Below are 19138 nucleotides of genomic sequence, written 5' to 3'. Positions count from 1 at the left end.
AGGCCCTTACTACAATGTTTTATGGGGTTCACTCACCTGTAGGCCCTCACCTTTAATATTTCATACGGTCTGCTCAGCTGTAGGTCCTCACTACAATGTTTTATGGGGTTTGCTTACCTTCAGGCCCTCACCTCCAATGTTTCATACGGTCTGCTCAGCTGTAGGCCCTCACTACAATGTTTCATACGGTCTGCTCAACTGTAGGCCCTCACTACAATGTTTTCTGGGGTTTGCTCACCATAAAGCCCTCACTACAATGTTTTATGTGGTTCGCTCACCTGTAGTCCATCACCTCCAATGTTTCATACTGTCTTATCAGCTGTAGGCCCTCACTACAAAGTTTTCTGGGGTTTGCTTACCATAAGGCCCTCACTACAATTTCTTATGGGGTTCGTTCACCTGTAGGCCCTCATCTTCAATGTTTCATACGATCTGCTCAGCTGTAGGCCCTCACTCAGTGGCATACCTACCATATAGGCAGACCACGCAGCTGCTATGGGGCCCGTGAGAAAGAGGGGCCCGAAGTGGAGGAGAGGCCCCACCCCCTAATTGCTCCTGTTTATCTTTCTAAAGCTAAAGGACCTTTAATGATGTCATCAGAGGTCCTGTAAGGGAATGGCACAGTGTAAAGTGTAGTTCCCAGGTTAGAACAGTGCATCTGCCAGGACCTGTGATGACATCATCTTCAACATCACAGGTCCTGCAGAATCTAGCAAAGGAACTGCACCAAAAATGGTGTAGTTCCTAGGTTTCAATGGTATATCTGCCAGGACCTGTGATGACATGATCACAGGTCCTTCAACCCCTAACAGCAAGTATCAGAAGTTCACAAGCAGCTCTGCATTGATCCATACAGATTGGAATGGAGTGGTAAGAGGAGGTCCCCCACTTCTCATCATTTACCCCCCCCCCCCCCCATGCCCTGTTTTTACTGATTGCACACTCATGTATAATACTTCAGACAGTTACAGGGACCACTACCTCAAGTACCTCCTACACACAGTGACCATAATGTATAACTGACCACATATTTCTATAAACACTGCATCTACAGTATTATACCTTCTATGTCTCACATCAATACACTGCTCTGTGTATATACACTCACCTAAAGAATTATTAGGAACACCTGTTCTATTTCTCATTAATGCAATTATCTAGTCAATCAATCACATGGCAGTTGCTTCAATGCATTTAGGGATGTGGTCCTGGTCAAGACAATCTCCTGAACTCCAAACTGAATGTCAGAATGGGAAAGAAAGGTGATTTAAGCAATTTTGAGCGTGGCATGGTTGTTGGTGCCAGACGGGCCGGTCTGAGTATTTCACAATCTGCTCAGTTACTGGGATTTTCACACACAACCATTTCTAGGGTTTACAAAGAATGGTGTGAAAAGGGAAAAACATCCAGTATGCGGCAGTTCTGTGGGCAAAAATGCCTTGTGGATGCTAGAGGTCAGAGGAGAATGGGCCGACTGATTCAAGCTGATAGAAGAGCAACGTTGACTGAAATAACCACTCGTTACAACCGAGGTATGCAGCAAAGCATTTGTGAAGCCACAACACGCACAACCTTCAGGCGGATGGACTACAACAGCAGAAGACCCCACCGGGTACCACTCATCTCCACTACAAATAGGAAAAAGAGGCTACAATTTGCACAAACTCACCAAAATTGGACTGTTGAAGACTGGAAAAATGTTTACTGGTCTGATGAGTCTCGATTTCTGTTGAGACATTCACATAGTAGAGTCCGAATTTGGCGTAAACAGAATGAGAACATGTATCCATCCTCTGATGGCTACTTCCAGCAGGATAATGCACCATGTCACAAAGCTCGAATCATTTCAAATTGGTTTCTTGAACATGACAATGAGTTCACTGTACTAAAATGGCCCCCACAGTCACCAGATCTCAACCCAATAGAGCATCTTTGGGATGTGGTGGAACGGGAGCTTCGTGCCCTGGATGTGCATCCCTCAAATCTCCATCAACTGCAAGATGCTATCCTATCAATATGGGCCAACATTTCTAAAGAATGCTATCAGCACCTTGTTGAATCAATGCCACGTAGAATTAAGGCAGTTCTGAAGGCAAAAGGGGTCCAACACCGTATTAGTATGGTGTTCCTAATAATTCTTTAGGTGAGTGTATATATATATATATATATATATATATATACACACACACTGCATATATTACACAGTATTATACATGCAATATGTACAGATATATAGTATATACCGCAGTGCACTGATATGTGAGGTACAAGGTATAATAGATGCAGTGTGTACAGGTATATAGTAAATACAGCAGTGTATTGACACCTCGTACCTCACATATCAGTACACCGCTGTATATACTATATATCTGTACACACTGTATCTATTTTACCTCGTACCTCACATATCAGTACACTGCTGTATATACTATATATCTGTACACACTGCATCTATTATATCTCGTACCTCACATATCAGTACACTGCTGTATATACTATATATCTGTACACACTGCATCTATTATACCTTGTACCTCACATATCAGTGCACTGCTGTATATATTATATACCTGTACACACTGCATATATTATACCTCTTTTGTGTGCCAGGGCTGTTTTGTAATCCCAATCCGGCCCTGATGGCATAAATTAAAAATCGCAGCAGCAAGAATAGTTCATGGAACAAAAGGAGGGGCTATAAAAGGGGAATAGGGGCCCAATTTAGATTCCTGCTATGGGGCCCAGTGATTTTTATGTACGCCCCTGCCCTCACTACAATGTTTTATAGGGTTCGCTCACCTGTAGGCCCTTACCTCCAATGTTTCATACGGTCTGTTCAGCTGTAGGCCCTCACGACAATGTTTTCTGGGGTTTGCTCACCATAATGCTCTCACTATAATGTTTTATGGAGTTCGCTCTCCTGTAGGCCCTCATCTCCAATGTTTCATACGGTCTGCTCAGCTGTAGGCCCTCACTACAATGTTTTATGGAGTTTGCTCACCTTCAGGCCCTCACCTCCAATGTTTCATACGGTCTGCTTAGCTGTAGGCCCTTACTACAATGTTTTATGGGGTTTGCTTACCTGTAGGCCCTCACCTCCAATGTTTCATACAATCTGCTCAGCTGTAGGCCCTCACTACAATGTTTTATGGGGTTCGCTCACCTGTAGGCCCTCACCTTTAATATCTCATACGGTCTGCTCAGCTGTAGGCTCTCACTACAATGTTTTATGGGGTTTGCTTACCTTCAGGCCCTCACCTCCAATGTTTCATACGGTCTGCTTAGCTGTAGGCCTTCACCATAAAGTTTTCTGGGGTTTGCTTACCATACGGCCCTCACTACAATGTTTTATGGGGTTGGCTCACTTGTAGGCCCTCACCCCCAATGTTACATACGGTCTGTTCAGCTGTGAGCCCTCACTACAAAATTTTATGGGGTTTGTTCACCATAAGGCCCTCGCTACAATGTTTTATGGGTTTCGCTCACCTGTAGGCCCTCACCTCCAATGTTTCTTACAATCTGCTAAGCTGTAGGCCCTCACTACAATGTTTTATGGGGTACGCTCACCTATAGGACCTCACCTTAATATTTCATACGGTCTGCTCAGCTGTAGGCCCTCACTACCATGTTTTATGTGGTTTCCTTACCTTCAGGCCCTCACCTCCAATGTTTCATACGGTCTGCTCAGCTGTAGGCCCTCACTATAATGTTTTCTGGGGTTTGCTCACCATAAAGCCCTCACTACAATGTTTTATGGGGTTCGCTCACCTGTAGTCCATCACCACCAATGTTTTATACGGTCTGCTCAGCTGTAGGCCCTCACTACAAAGTTTTCTGGGGTTTGCTCACCTTCAGGCCCTCACTAGAATGTCTTTTGGGGTTTGCTCACCTGTAGGCCCTCATCTCCAATGTTTCATACGATATGCTCAGCTGTAGACCCTCACTTCATTGTTTTCTGGGGTTTGCTCACCATAAGGCCCTCACTACAATGTTTCATACGGTCTGCTCAGCTGTAGGCCCTCACCTCCAATGTTTCATACGGTCTGCTCAGCTGTAGGCCCTTGCTACAATGTTTTCTAGGGTTTGCTCACCATAAGGCCCTCACTACAATGTTTTATGGGGTTCGCTCATCTGTATGCCCTCACCTCCAATGTTTCATACAATCTGCTCAGCTGTAGGCCCTCACTACTATGTTTTATTGGGTTCGCTCACCTGTAGGCCCTCACCTTTAATATTTCATACGGTCTGCTCAGCTGTAGGCCCTCACTACAATGTTTTATGGGGTTTGCTTACATTCAGGCCCTCACCTCCAATGTTTCATACGGTCTGCTCAGCTGTAGGCCCTCACTATAATGTTTTCAGGGGTTTGCTTACCATAAGGCCCTCACTACAATGTTTTATAGGGTTTGCTCACTTGTTGGACCTCACCCCCAATGTTTCATACGGTCTGCTCAGCTGTGAGCCCTCACTACAATGTTTAATGGGGTTTGCTCACCATAACGCCCTCACTACAATGTTTTATGGGGTTTGCTCACCATAACGCCCTCACTACAATGTTTTATGGGGTTCGCTCATCTGTAGGAGGCCCTCACCGCCAATGTTTCATACGGTCTGATCAGCTGTAGGCCCTCACTACAATTTTTTATGGGGTTTGCTCACCATAAGGCCCTCACTACAATGTTTTATGAGGTTCGCTCATCTGTAGGAGGCCCTCACCTCCAATGTTTCATACGGTCTGATCAGCTGTAGGCCCTCACTACAATGTTTTATGGGGTTTGCTCACCTTCAGGGCCCTCACCTCCAATATTTCATACAGTCTGCTCAGCTGTAGGCCCTCACTACAATGTTTTATGGGGTTTGTTCACCATAAGGCCCTCACTACAATGTTTTATGGGGTTCTCTCACCTGTAGGCCCTCACCTCCAATGTTTCATACGGTCTGCTCAGCTTTAAGCCCTCACTACAATGTTTCATACGGTCTGCTCAACTGTAGGCCCTTACTACAATGTTTTATGGGGTTCGCTTACCTGTAGGCCATCAACTCCAATGTTTCATATAATCTGCTCATTTGTAGGCCCTCACTACAATGTTTCATACGGTTTGCTCAGCTGTAGGCCCTCACTACAATGTTTTCTGGGGTTTGCTCACCATAATGCTCTCACTATAATGTTTTATGGAGTTCGCTCTCCTGTAGGCCCTCATCTCCAATGTTTCATACGGTCTGCTCAGCTGTAGCCCCTCACTACAATATTTTATGGGGTTTGCTTACCTTCAGGCCCTCACCTCCAATGTTTCATACGGTCTTCTCAGCTGTAGGCCCTCACTATAATGTTTTCTGGTGTTTGCTTACCATAATGCCCCTAACTACAATGTTTTATGGGGTTCGCTCACTTGTAGGCCCTCACCCCCAATGTTTTATACAGTCTGCTCACCTGTGAGCCCTCACTACAATGTTTTCTGGGGTTTGCTTACCATAAGGCCCTCACTACAATTTCTTATGGGGTTCGCTCACCTGTAGGCCCTCATCTTCAATGTTTCATACGATCTGCTCAGCTGTAGGCCCTCACTCAGTGGCATACCTACCATATAGGCAGACCACGCAGCTGCTATGGGGCCAGTGAGAAAGAGGGGCCCGAAGTGGAGGAGAGGCCCCACCCCCTAATTGCTCCTGTTTATCTTTCTAAAGCTAAAGGACCTTTGATGATGTCATCAGAGGTCCTGTAAGGGAATGGCACAGTGTAAAGTGTAGTTCCCAGGTTAGAACAGTGCATCTGCCAGGACCTGTGATGACATCATCTTCAACATCACAGGTCCTGCAGAATCTAGCAAAGGAACTGCACCAAAAATGGTGTAGTTCCTAGGTTTCAATGGTATATCTGCCAGGACCTGTGATGACATGATCATGTTTTATAGGGTTCGCTCACCTGTAGGCCCTTACCTCCAATGTTTCATACGGTCTGTTCAGCTGTAGGCCCTCACTACAATGTTTCATACGGTCTGCTCAGCTGTAGGCCCTCACTACAATGTTTTATGAGGTTTACTCACCATAAGGCCCTCACTACAATGTTTTATGGGGTTCACTCGCCTGTAGGCCCTCACCTCCAATGTTTCATACTGTCTGCTCAGCTGTAGGCCCTCACTACAATGTTTTATGGGGTTTACTCACCATAAGGCCCTCACTACAATGTTTTATGGGGTTCACTCGCCTGTAGGCCCTCACCTCCAATGTTTCATACTGTCTGCTCAGCTGTAGGCCCTCACTACAATGTTTTATGGGGTTTACTCACCATAAGGCGTTCACTAAAATGTTTTATGAGGTTCGCTCACCTGTAGGCCCTCACATCCAATGTTTCATACGGTCTGCTCACCTGTAGGCCCTCATTACAATGTTTTATGGGGTTTGCTCACCTTCAGTGCCCTCACCTACAATATTTCATACAGTCTTCTCACCTGTATGCCCTCACTACAATGTTTTATGGGGTTTGCTACCATAAGGCCCTCACTACAATATTTTATGGTGTTCGCTCACCTGTAGGCCCTCACCTCCAATATTTCATATGGTCTGCTCAGCTGTAGGCCCTCACTACAATGTTTCATACGGTCTGCTCACCTGTAGGCCCTCACTACAATGTTTTATGGGGTTCGCTTGCCTTCCGGCCCTCATTTTCAATGTTTCATACGGTCTGCTCAGCTGTATGCCCTCACTACAATGTTTTATGGGATTTGCTCACCTTCAGGCCCTCACCCCCAATGTTTTATACGGTCTGCTCACCTGTAGGCCCTCACCCCCAATGTTTCATACGGTCTGCTCACCTGTAGGCCCTCACCTTCAATGTTTTCTGGAGTTTGCTCACCATAAGGCCCTCACTACAATGTTTTATGGGGTTCGCTTACCTTCAGGCCCTCACCTCCAATGTTTCATACGGTCTGCTCAGCTGTAGGCCCTCACTACAATGTTTTATGGGGTTTGCTCACCATAAGGCCCTCACAACAATGTTTTATGAGGTTCGCTTACCTGTAGGCCCTCCCTTCCAATGTTCCATACGGTCTGCTCAGCTGTAGGCCCTCACTACAATGTTTTATGGGGTTTGCTCACCAAAAGGCCCTCACTACATTGTTTTATGGGGTTTGCTCACCTGTAGGCCCTCACCTCCAATGTTTCATACGGTCTGCTCATTTGTAGGCCCTCACTACAATGTTTCATACGGTTTGCTCAGCTGTAGGCCCTCACTACAATGTTTTATGGGGTTTGATCACCATAATGCTCTCACTACAATGTTTTATGGGGTTCGCTCACCTGTAGGCCCTCATCTCCAATGTTTCATACGGTCTGCTCAGCTGTAGCCCCTTACTACAATGTTTTATGGGGTTTGTTCACCTTCAGGCCCTCACCTCCAATGTTTCATATGGTCTGCTCAGCTGTAGGCCCTCACTACAATGTTTTCTGGGGTTTGCTCGCCTGTAGGCCCTGAACTCCATTGTTTCATACTGTCTGCTCAGCTGTAGGCCCTCACTACATAGTTTTATGGGGGTTGCTCACCATAAGGCCCTCACTACAATGTTTTATAGGGTTCGCTCATCTGTAGGCCCTTACCTCCAATGTTTCATACGATCTGCTTAGCTGTAGGCCCTCACTACAATGTTTTATGGGGTTTTCTCACCATAAGGCCCTCACTACAATGTTTTATAGGGTTCGCTCATCTGTAGGCCCTTACCTCCAATGTTTCATACGATCTGCTTAGCTGTAGGCCCTCACTACATTGTTTTATGGGGTTTGCTCACCATAAGGCCCTTACTAAAAAATTTTGGGGGGTTCGCTCACCTGTAGGCCCTCACCTCCAATGTTTCATACTGTCTGCTCAGCTGTAGGCCCTCACTACAATGTTTTATGGGGTTTTCTCACCATAAGGCCCTCACCTACAATATTTCATACAGTCTGCAATGTTTTCTGGGGTTTACTCACCGTAATGCTCTCACTACAATGTTTTATGGGGTTCGCTCACCTGTAGGCCCTCATCTCCAATGTTTTATACGGTCTGCTCAGCTGTAGCCCCTCACTACAATGTTTTATGGGGTTTGCTCACCTTCAGGGCCCTCACCTACAATATTTCATACAGTCTGCTCACCTGTAGGCCCCTCTACAATGTTTTATGGGGTTTGCTACCATAAGGCCCTCACTACAATATTTTATGGTGTTCGCTCACCTGTAGGCCCTCACCTCCAATGTTTCATACGGTCTGCTCAGCCCTCACTACAATGTTTAATACGGTCTGCTCAGCTGTAGGCCCTCTTTACAATGTTTTCTGGGGTTTACTCACCGTAATGCTCTCACTACAATGTTTTATGGGGTTCGCTCACCTGTAGGCCCTCATCTCCAATGTTTTTTACGGTCAGCTCAGTTGTAGGCCCTCACTACAATGTTTTATGCGGCTTGCTCACCTTCAGGCCCTCACCTCCAATGTTTCATATGGTCTGCTCAGCTGTAGGTACTCACTACAATGTTTTATGGGGTTTGCTCACCTGTAGGCCCTCACCTCTAATGTTTCACACTGTCTGCTCAGCTGTAGGCCCTCACTACATTGTTTTATGGGGTTTGCTCACCATAAGGCCCTCACTAAAAAAAATTGGGGGGTTCGCTCACCTGTATGCCCTCACCTTCAATGTTTCATATGGTCTGCTCAGCTGTAGGCCCTCACTACAATGTTTTATGGGGTTCGCTCACCTGTAGGCCCTCACCTCCAATGTTTCATACGGCCTGCTCAGCTGTAGGCCCTTACTACAATGTTTTATGGGGTTCACTCACCTGTAGGCCCTCACCTTTAATATTTCATACGGTCTGCTCAGCTGTAGGCCCTCACTACAATGTTTTATGGGGTTTGCTTACCTTCAGGCCCTCACCTCCAATGTTTCATACGGTCTGCTCAGCTGTAGGCCGTCACTATAATGTTTGCTGGGGTTTGCTTACCATAAGGCCCTCACTACAATATTTTATGGGGTTCGCTTACCTTTAGGCCATCAACTCCAATGTTTCATACGGTGTGCTCATTTGTAGGCCCTCACTACAATTTTTCATACGGTTTTCTCAGCTGTAGGCCCTCACTACAATGTTTTCTGGGATTTGCTTACCATAATGCTCTCACTACAATGTTTTATTGGGTTCGCTCACATGTCGGCCCTCATCTCCAATGTTTCATACGGTCTGCTCAGCTGTAGGCCCTCACTACAATGTTTTATGGGGTTTGCTACCATAAGGCCCTCACTACAATATTTTATAGTGTTCGCTCACCTGTAGGCCCTCACCTCCAATGTTTCATACAGTCTGCTCAGCTGTAGGCCCTCACTACAATGTTTCATACAGTCTGCTCAGTTGTAGACCCTCACTACAATGTTTTATGGGGTTTGCTCACCATAAGGCCCTCACTACAATGTTTTATGGGGTTCGCTCACCTGTAGGCCCTCACCTCCAATATTTTATACGGTCTGCTCAGCTGTAGGCCCTCACTACAATGTTTTATGGGGTTTGCTTACCTGTAGGCCATCAACTCCAATGTTTCATATGGCCTGCTCATTTGTAGGCCCTCACTACAATGTTTCATACGGTTTGCTCAGCTGTAGGCCCTCATTACAATGTTTTCTGGGGTTTGCTCACCATAATGCTCTCACTACAATGTTGTATGGGGTTCGCTCACCTGTAGACCCTCATCTCCAATGTTACATACGGTCTGCTCAGCTGTAGCCCCTCACTACAATATTCTATGGGGTTTGCTTACCTTCAGGCCCTCACCTCCAATGTTTCATACTATCTGCTCTGCTGTAGGCCCTCACTATAATGTTTTCTGGTGTTTGCTTACCATAAGGCCCCTAACTACAATGTTTTATGGGGTTCGCTCAATTGTAGGCCCTCACCCCCAATGTTTCATACACTCTGCTCAGCTGTGAGCCCTCACTACAATGTTTTATGGGGTTTGCTCGCCATAAGGCCCTCACTACAATGTTTTATGGGGTTCACTCGCCTGTAGGCCCTCACCTCCAATGTTTCATACTGTCTGCTCAGCTGTAGGCCCTCACTACAATGTTTTATGGGGTTTACTCACCATAAGGCCCGCACTACAATGTTTTATGAGGTTCGCTCACCTGTAGGCCCTCACCTCCAATGTTTCATACGGTCTGCTCAGCTGTAGGCCCTCACTACAATGTTTTATGGGGTTTGCTACCATAAGGCCCTCACTACAATATTTTATAGTGTTCTCTCACCTGTAGGCCCTCACCTCCAATGTTTCATACGGTCTGCTCAGCTGTAGGCCCTCACTACAATGTTCTATGGGGTTCGCTCACCTTTAGGCCATCAACTCCAATGTTTCATACGGTGTGCTCATTTGTAGGCCCTCACAATTTTTCATATGGTTTGCTCAGCTGTAGGCCCTCACTACAATGTTTTCTGGGATTTGCTCACCATAATGCTCTCACTACAATGTTTTATGGGGTTCGCTCACCTGTAGGCCCTCATCTCCAATGTTTCATACGGTCTGCTCAGCTGTAGCCCCTCACTACAATGTTTTATGGGGTTTGCTACCATAAGGCCCTCACTACAATATTTTATAGTGTTCGCTCACCTGTAGGCCCTCACTTCCAATGTATCATACGGTCTGCTCAGCTGTTGGCCCTTACTACAATGTTTCATACGGTCTGCTCAGATGTAGGCCCTCACTACAATGTTTTATGGGGTTTGCTCACCAAAAGGCCCTCACTACAGTGTTTTATGGGGTTGGCTCACCTGTAGACCCTCACCTCCAATATTTTATACGGTCTGCTCAGCTGTAGGCCCTCACTACAATGTTCTATGGGGTTCGCTCACCTTTAGGCCATCAACTCCATTGTTTCATACTGTCTGCTCAGCTGTAGGTACTCACTACATTGTTTTATGGGGTTTGCTCACCATACGGCCCTCACTACATTTTTTGGGGGGTTCGCTCACCTGTAGGCCCTCACCTTCAATGTTTCATATGGTCTGCTCAGCTGTAGCCCCTCACTACAATGTTTTATGGGGTTTGCTCACCTTCAGGCCCTCACCTCCATTGTTTCATACTGTCTGCTCAGCTGTAGGCACTCACTACATTGTTTTATGGGGTTTGCTCACCAGACGGCCCTCACTACATTTTCTGGGGGGTTCGCTCACCTGTAGGCCCTCACCTTCAATGTTTCATACGGTCTGCTCAGCTGTAGGCCCTCACTACAATGTTTTATGGGGTTTGCTCTACCATAAGGCCCTCACTACAATGTTTTATGAGGTTCGCTCACCTGTAGGCCCTCACATCCAATGTTTCGTACGGTCTGATCAGCTGTAGGCCCTCACTACAATGTTTTATGGGGTTTGCTCACCTTCAGGGCCCTCACCTCCAATATTTCATACAGTCTGCTTAGCTGTAGTCCCTCACTACAATGTTTTATGGGGTTTGCTCACCATAAGGCCCTTACTACAATGTTTTATGGGGTTCGCTCACCTGTAGGCCCTCACCTCCAATGTTTCATACGGTCTGCTCAGCTGTAGGCTCTCACTACAATGTTTTATGGGGTTCGCTCACCTGTAGGCCCTCACCTTTAATATCTCATATGGTCTGCTCAGCTGTAGGCCCTCACTACAATGTTTTATGGGGTTTGCTCACTATAAGGCCCTCACAACAATGATCTATGGAGTTCGCTAACCTGTAGGCCCTCACCTCCAAAATTTCATACGGTCTGCTCAGCTGTAGGCCCTCACTACAATGTTTTATGGAGTTTGCTCACCTTCAGGCCCTCACCTCCAATGTTTCATACGGTCTGCTTAGCTGTAGGCCCTTACTACAATGTTTTATGGGGTTTGCTCACCTGTAGGCCCTCACCTCCAATATTTCATATGGTCTGCTCAGCTGTAGGCCCTCACTACAATGTTTCATACGGTCTGCTCACCTGTAGGCCCTCACTACAATGTTTTATGGGGTTCGCTTGCCTTCCGGCCCTCATTTTCAATGTTTCATACGGTCTGCTCAGCTGTATGCCCTCACTACAATGTTTTATGGGATTTGCTCACCTTCAGGCCCTCACCCCCAATGTTTCATACGGTCTGCTCACCTGTAGGCCCTCACCCCCAATGTTTCATACGGTCTGCTCACCTGTAGGCCCTCACCTTCAATGTTTTCTGGAGTTTGCTCACCATAAGGCCCTCACTACAATGTTTTATGGGGTTCGCTTACCTGTAGGCCCTCACCTCCAATGTTTCATACGGTCTGCTCAGCTGTAGGCCCTCACTACAATGTTTTATGGGGTTTGGTCACCATAAGGCCCTCACAACAATGTTTTATGAGGTTCGCTTACCTGTAGGCCCTCCCCTTCAATGTTCCATACGGTCTGCTCAGCTGTAGGCCCTCACTACAATGTTTTATGGGGTTTGCTCACCAAAAGGCCCTCACTACATTGTTTTATGGGGTTTGCTCACCTGTAGGCCCTCACCTCCAATGTTTCATACGGTCTGCTCATTTGTAGGCCCTCACTACAATGTTTCATACGGTTTGCTCAGCTGTAGGCCCTCACTACAATGTTTTATGGGGTTTGATCACCATAATGCTCTCACTACAATGTTTTATGGGGTTCGCTCACCTGTAGGCCCTCATCTCCAATGTTTCATACGGTCTGCTAAGCTGTAGCCCCTTACTACAATGTTTTATGGGGTTTGTTCACCTTCAGGCCCTCACCTCCAATGTTTCATATGGTCTGCTCAGCTGTAGGCCCTCACTACAATGTTTTCTGGGGTTTGCTCGCCTGTAGGCCCTGAACTCCATTGTTTCATACTGTCTGCTCAGCTGTAGGCCCTCACTACATAGTTTTATGGGGTTTGCTCACCATAAGGCCCTCACTACAATGTTTTATAGGGTTCGCTCATCTGTAGGCCCTTACCTCCAATGTTTCATACGATCTGCTTAGCTGTAGGCCCTCACTACAATGTTTTATGGGGTTTTCTCACCATAAGGCCCTCACTACAATGTTTTATAGGGTTCGCTCATCTGTAGGCCCTTACCTCCAATGTTTCATACGATCTGCTTAGCTGTAGGCCATCACTACATTGTTTTATGGGGTTTGCTCACCATAAGGCCCTTACTAAAAAATTTTGGGGGGTTCGCTCACCTGTAGGCCCTCACCCCCAATGTTTCATACTGTCTGCTCAGCTGTAGGCCCTCACTACAATGTTTTATGGGGTTTTCTCACCATAAGGCCCTCACCTACAATATTTCATACAGTCTGCAATGTTTTCTGGGGTTTACTCACCGTAATGCTCTCACTACAATGTTTTATGGGGTTCACTCACCTGTAGGCCCTCATCTCCAATGTTTTATACGGTCTGCTCAGCTGTAGCCCCTCACTACAATGTTTTATGGGGTTTGCTCACCTTCAGGGCCCTCACCTACAATATTTCATACAGTCTGCTCACCTGTAGGCCCCTCTACAATGTTTTATGGGGTTTGCTACCATAAGGCCCTCACTACAATATTTTATGGTGTTCGCTCACCTGTAGGCCCTCACCTCCAATGTTTCATACGGTCTGCTCAGCCCTCACTACAATGTTTTATGGGGTTTGATCACCATAATGCTCTCACTACAATGTTTTATGGGGTTCGCTCACCTGTAGGCCCTCATCTCCAATGTTTCATACGGTCTGCTCAGCTGTAGCCCCTTACTACAATGTTTTATGGGGTTTGTTCACCTTCAGGCCCTCACCTCCAATGTTTCATATGGTCTGCTCAGCTGTAGGCCCTCACTACAATGTTTTCTGGGGTTTGCTCGCCTGTAGGCCCTGAACTCCATTGTTTCATACTGTCTGCTCAGCTGTAGGCCCTCACTACATAGTTTTATGGGGTTTGCTCACCAATAGGCCCTCACTACAATGTTTTATAGGGTTCGCTCATCTGTAGGCCCTTACCTCCAATGTTTCATACGATCTGCTTAGCTGTAGGCCCTCACTACAATGTTTTATGGGGTTTTCTCACCATAAGGCCCTCACTACAATGTTTTATAGGGTTCGCTCATCTGTAGGCCCTTACCTCCAATGTTTCATACGATCTGCTTAGCTGTAGGCCCTCACTACATTGTTTTATGGGGTTTGCTCACCATAAGGCCCTTACTAAAAAATTTTGGGGGGTTCGCTCACCTGTAGGCCCTCACCCCCAATGTTTCATACTGTCTGCTCAGCTGTAGGCCCTCACTACAATGTTTTATGGGGTTTTCTCACCATAAGGCCCTCACCTACAATATTTCATACAGTCTGCAATGTTTTCTGGGGTTTACTCACCGTAATGCTCTCACTACAATGTTTTATGGGGTTCACTCACCTGTAGGCCCTCATCTCCAATGTTTCATACGGTCTGCTCAGCTGTAGCCCCTCACTACAATGTTTTATGGGGTTTGCTCACCTTCAGGGCCCTCACCTACAATATTTCATACAGTCTGCTCACCTGTAGGCCCCTCTACAATGTTTTATGGGGTTTGCTACCATAAGGCCCTCACTACAATATTTTATGGTGTTCGCTCACCTGTAGGCCCTCACCTCCAATGTTTCATACGGTCTGCTCAGCCCTCACTACAATGTTTAATACGGTCTGCTCAGCTGTAGGCCCTCTTTACAATGTTTTCTGGGGTTTACTCACCGTAATGCTCTCACTACAATGTTTTATGGGGTTCGCTCACCTGTAGGCCCTCATCTCCAATGTTTTATACGGTCTGCTCAGCTGTAGCCCCTCACTACAATGTTTTATGGGGTTTGCTCACCTTCAGGCCCTCACCTCCAATGTTTCATATGGTCTGCTCAGCTGTAGGCCCTCACTACAATGTTTTCTGGGGTTTGCTCGCCTGTAGGCCCTCACCTCTAATGTTTCACACTGTCTGCTCAGCTGTAGGCCCTCACTACATTGTTTTATGGGGTTTGCTCACCATAAGGCCCTCACTAAAAAAAATTGGGGGGTTCGCTCACCTGTATGCCCTCACCTTCAATGTTTCATATGGTCTGCTCAGCTGTAGGCCCTCACTACAATGTTTTATGGGGTTCGCTCACCTGTAGGCCCTCACCTCCAATGTTTCATACGGTCTGCTCAGCTGTAGGCCCTTACTACAATGTTTTATGGGGTTCACTCACCTGTAGGCCCTCACCTTTAATATTTCATACGGTCTGCTCAGCTGTAGGCCCTCACTACAATGTTTTATGGGGTTTGCTTACCTTCAGGCCCTCACCTCCAATGTTTCATACGGTCTGCTCAGCTGTAGGCCGTCACTATAATGTTTGCTGGGGTTTGCTTACCATAAGGCCCTCACTACAATATTTTATGGGGTTCGCTTACCTTTAGGCCATCAACTCCAATGTTTCATACGGTGTGCTCATTTGTAGGCCCTCACTACAATTTTTCATACGGTTTTCTCAGCTGTAGGCCCTCACTACAATGTTTTCTGGGATTTGCTTACCATAATGCTCTCACTACAATGTTTTATTGGGTTCGCTCACATGTCGGCCCCCATCTCCAATGTTTCATACGGTCTGCTCAGCTGTAGGCCCTCACTACAATGTTTTATGGGGTTTGCTACCATAAGGCCCTCACTACAATATTTTATAGTGTTCGCTCACCTGTAGGCCCTCACCTCCAATGTTTCATACAGTCTGCTCAGCTGTAGGCCCTCACTACAATGTTTCATACAGTCTGCTCAGTTGTAGGCCCTCACTACAATGTTTTATGGGGTTTGCTCACCATAAGGCCCTCACTACAATGTTTTATGGGGTTCGCTCACCTGTAGGCCCTCACCTCCAATATTTTATACGGTCTGCTCAGCTGTAGGCCCTCACTACAATGTTTTATGGGGTTTGCTTACCTGTAGGCCATCAACTCCAATGTTTCATATGGCCTGCTCATTTGTAGGCCCTCACTACAATGTTTCATACGGTTTGCTCAGCTGTAGGCCCTCATTACAATGTTTTCTGGGGTTTGCTCACCATAATGCTCTCACTACAATGTTGTATGGGGTTCGCTCACCTGTAGACCCTCATCTCCAATGTTACATACGGTCTGCTCAGCTGTAGCCCCTCACTACAATATTCTATGGGGTTTGCTTACCTTCAGGCCCTCACCTCCAATGTTTCATACTATCTGCTCAGCTGTAGGCCCTCACTATAATGTTTTCTGGTGTTTGCTTACCATAAGGCCCCTAACTACAATGTTTTATGGGGTTCGCTCAATTGTAGGCCCTCACCCCCAATGTTTCATACACTCTGCTCAGCTGTGAGCCCTCACTACAATGTTTTATGGGGTTTGCTCACCATAAGGCCCTCACTACAATGTTTTATGGGGTTCACTCGCCTGTAGGCCCTCACCTCCAATGTTTCATACTGTCTGCTCAGCTGTAGGCCCTCACTACAATGTTTTATGGGGTTTACTCACCATAAGGCCCGCACTACAATGTTTTATGAGGTTCGCTCACCTGTAGGCCCTCACCTCCAATGTTTCATATGGTCTGCTCAGCTGTAGGCCCTCACTACAATGTTTTATGGGGTTTGCTACCATAAGGCCCTCACTACAATATTTTATAGTGTTCTCTCACCTGTAGGCCCTCACCTCCAATGTTTCATACGGTCTGCTCAGCTGTAGGCCCTCACTACAATGTTCTATGGGGTTCGCTCACCTTTAGGCCATCAACTCCAATGTTTCATACGGTGTGCTCATTTGTAGGCCCTCACAATTTTTCATATGGTTTGCTCAGCTGTAGGCCCTCACTACAATGTTTTCTGGGATTTGCTCACCATAATGCTCTCACTACAATGTTTTATGGGGTTCGCTCACCTGTAGGCCCTCATCTCCAATGTTTCATACGGTCTGCTCAGCTGTAGCCCCTCACTACAATGTTTTATGGGGTTTGCTACCATAAGGCCCTCACTACAATATTTTATAGTGTTCGCTCACCTGTAGGCCCTCACTTCCAATGTATCATACGGTCTGCTCAGCTGTTGGCCCTTACTACAATGTTTCATACGGTCTGCTCAGATGTAGGCCCTCACTACAATGTTTTATGGGGTTTGCTCACCAAAAGGCCCTCACTACAATGTTTTATGGGGTTGGCTCACCTGTAGACCCTCACCTCCAATATTTTATACGGTCTGCTCAGCTGTAGGCCCTCACTACAATGTTCTATGGGGTTCGCTCACCTTTAGGCCATCAACTCCATTGTTTCATACTGTCTGCTCAGCTGTAGGCACTCACTACATTGTTTTATGGGGTTTGCTCACCATACGGCCCTCACTACATTTTTTTGGGGGTTCGCTCACCTGTAGGCCCTCACCTTCAATGTTTCATATGGTCTGCTCAGCTGTAGCCCCTCACTACAATGTTTTATGGGGTTTGCTCACCTTCAGGCCCTCACCTCCATTGTTTCATACTGTCTGCTCAGCTGTAGGCATTCACTACATTGTTTTTTTTTTTAATTCTGTTTATTTAAAGCAGATTCACAAAATACAAGGCAAAGGTCATGATCCCACATAACATACATTAAGCACGCTTTCTCCCCCTTGCTTCTGAAGGAAGTCAGGGAGTCACATATAGTAACTTTAAGGATCATGAGTTTAATATACATGAATCTGACTGCATTTTTTATTTTTTCAAAAGTGTTAGGAGACAGAAATAATAAAGAAAAGAAAGGGGAAGAGGGGTAAGGGAGAGAGATATAGGGGGGGGGGGGGGGGGGAGGGAGGCAGGCCTATACTGCCAGGGGTCCCAGAGTATTACTTAGAGATGCTTTAAGATACCATGTAGTGTACTGAAAGGGTTTAACCAATTCTCTAACTTCTACCATACTGTAGTGTGCCAAAACAAAAGTGCGCCACTTATTAAAGAATTTGGAAGCTGAACTTTCTTTGTGCCTAGATGCTTCAATCCTTTCATATCCTAAAAGTACTTTCAATTCAGAAATCACAGCAGGAATGTCTGGCATGGTATCTGTGAGCCATCTCTGGAGCAAGACCCTTTTGGCTACCAACAAAACCGAGTGTAATAAAATCGGTATCTTAGTTGGGTTCTCCATACGGATATAATGAAAAACCAAGGTCTGAGGTTCCATGGGTAATTCCACCAACCAGTTAGTCTTGATATATTCAATCACAGCGATCCAAAATTTGATTACCTCAGGACATGTCCAGATGCCATGCCAGAAATCCGTAGCAGCCATTTTACAATTAGGACAATGTGTGATACGGTCTGGAAACTGGGGAGAGGCTGGAAAGTTAAATCCATAAATTGCCCGATGCATCATTCTAAAAAACGTTTCACGCCAAATCTCACCAATCACGCACTGACGCACCTTACTCCAACCTTCCAGGATTTTCACCCCAATCTCATCATCCATAGTGATGTGCTCCCACTTCTTAAAAAGAGTGGAGACCTTGGCTTTTGTGAAGTTTCCTGAAAAGGCCCTGTACAGCCTAGAGAGGGAGACTGTTTGGGGAGAGAAACTAAGGATCTCATCAAAGGAGTTTTTGGTCGCCTCTCTCGATAGATCACGTAATCTATGTGAGCAGAAACCCACAATCCGCATTATTTGCAAGAAATGGGAATCTGGTAAAGCGTATTTTTCCTTCAGTTCTTTTGGAGTCAGCCAGCGTTTCTCCCCCTGATGCATCAGATGTTCCGCCCTAGTCAAACCCCTAGATATCCACAACTCAGAAGGTCTCAAACTAGTCCCTGATGGAAATTCTGGATGACCCCATAGCGGCATCCATTTAGAGATTGCATGAGGCAGATTTGCTGTTTTCCTAACCGCCTTCCAGGTTGCTATCGTATCTCTCAATAAAAGCGAGGATTTAATTTCCCTGGGTAATGCGGCCAAATTAGAGTGGAGGCACGCTTCACTACATTGTTTTATGGGGTTTGCTCACCAGACGGCCCTCACTACATTTTTTGGGGGGTTCGCTCACCTGTAGGCCCTCACCTTCAATGTTTCATACGGTCTGCTCAGCTGTAGGCCCTCACTACAATGTTTTATGGGGTTTGCTCTACCATAAGGCCCTCACTACAATGTTTTATGAGGTTCGCTCACCTGTAGGCCCTCACATCCAATGTTTCGTACGGTCTGATCAGCTG

Source organism: Bufo bufo, chromosome 2 (genome assembly GCF_905171765.1).
Source record: "Bufo bufo chromosome 2, aBufBuf1.1, whole genome shotgun sequence".
In the NCBI taxonomy this organism is placed as follows: Eukaryota; Metazoa; Chordata; class Amphibia; order Anura; family Bufonidae; genus Bufo; species Bufo bufo.
This window is presented reverse-complemented; position numbering follows the sequence as displayed.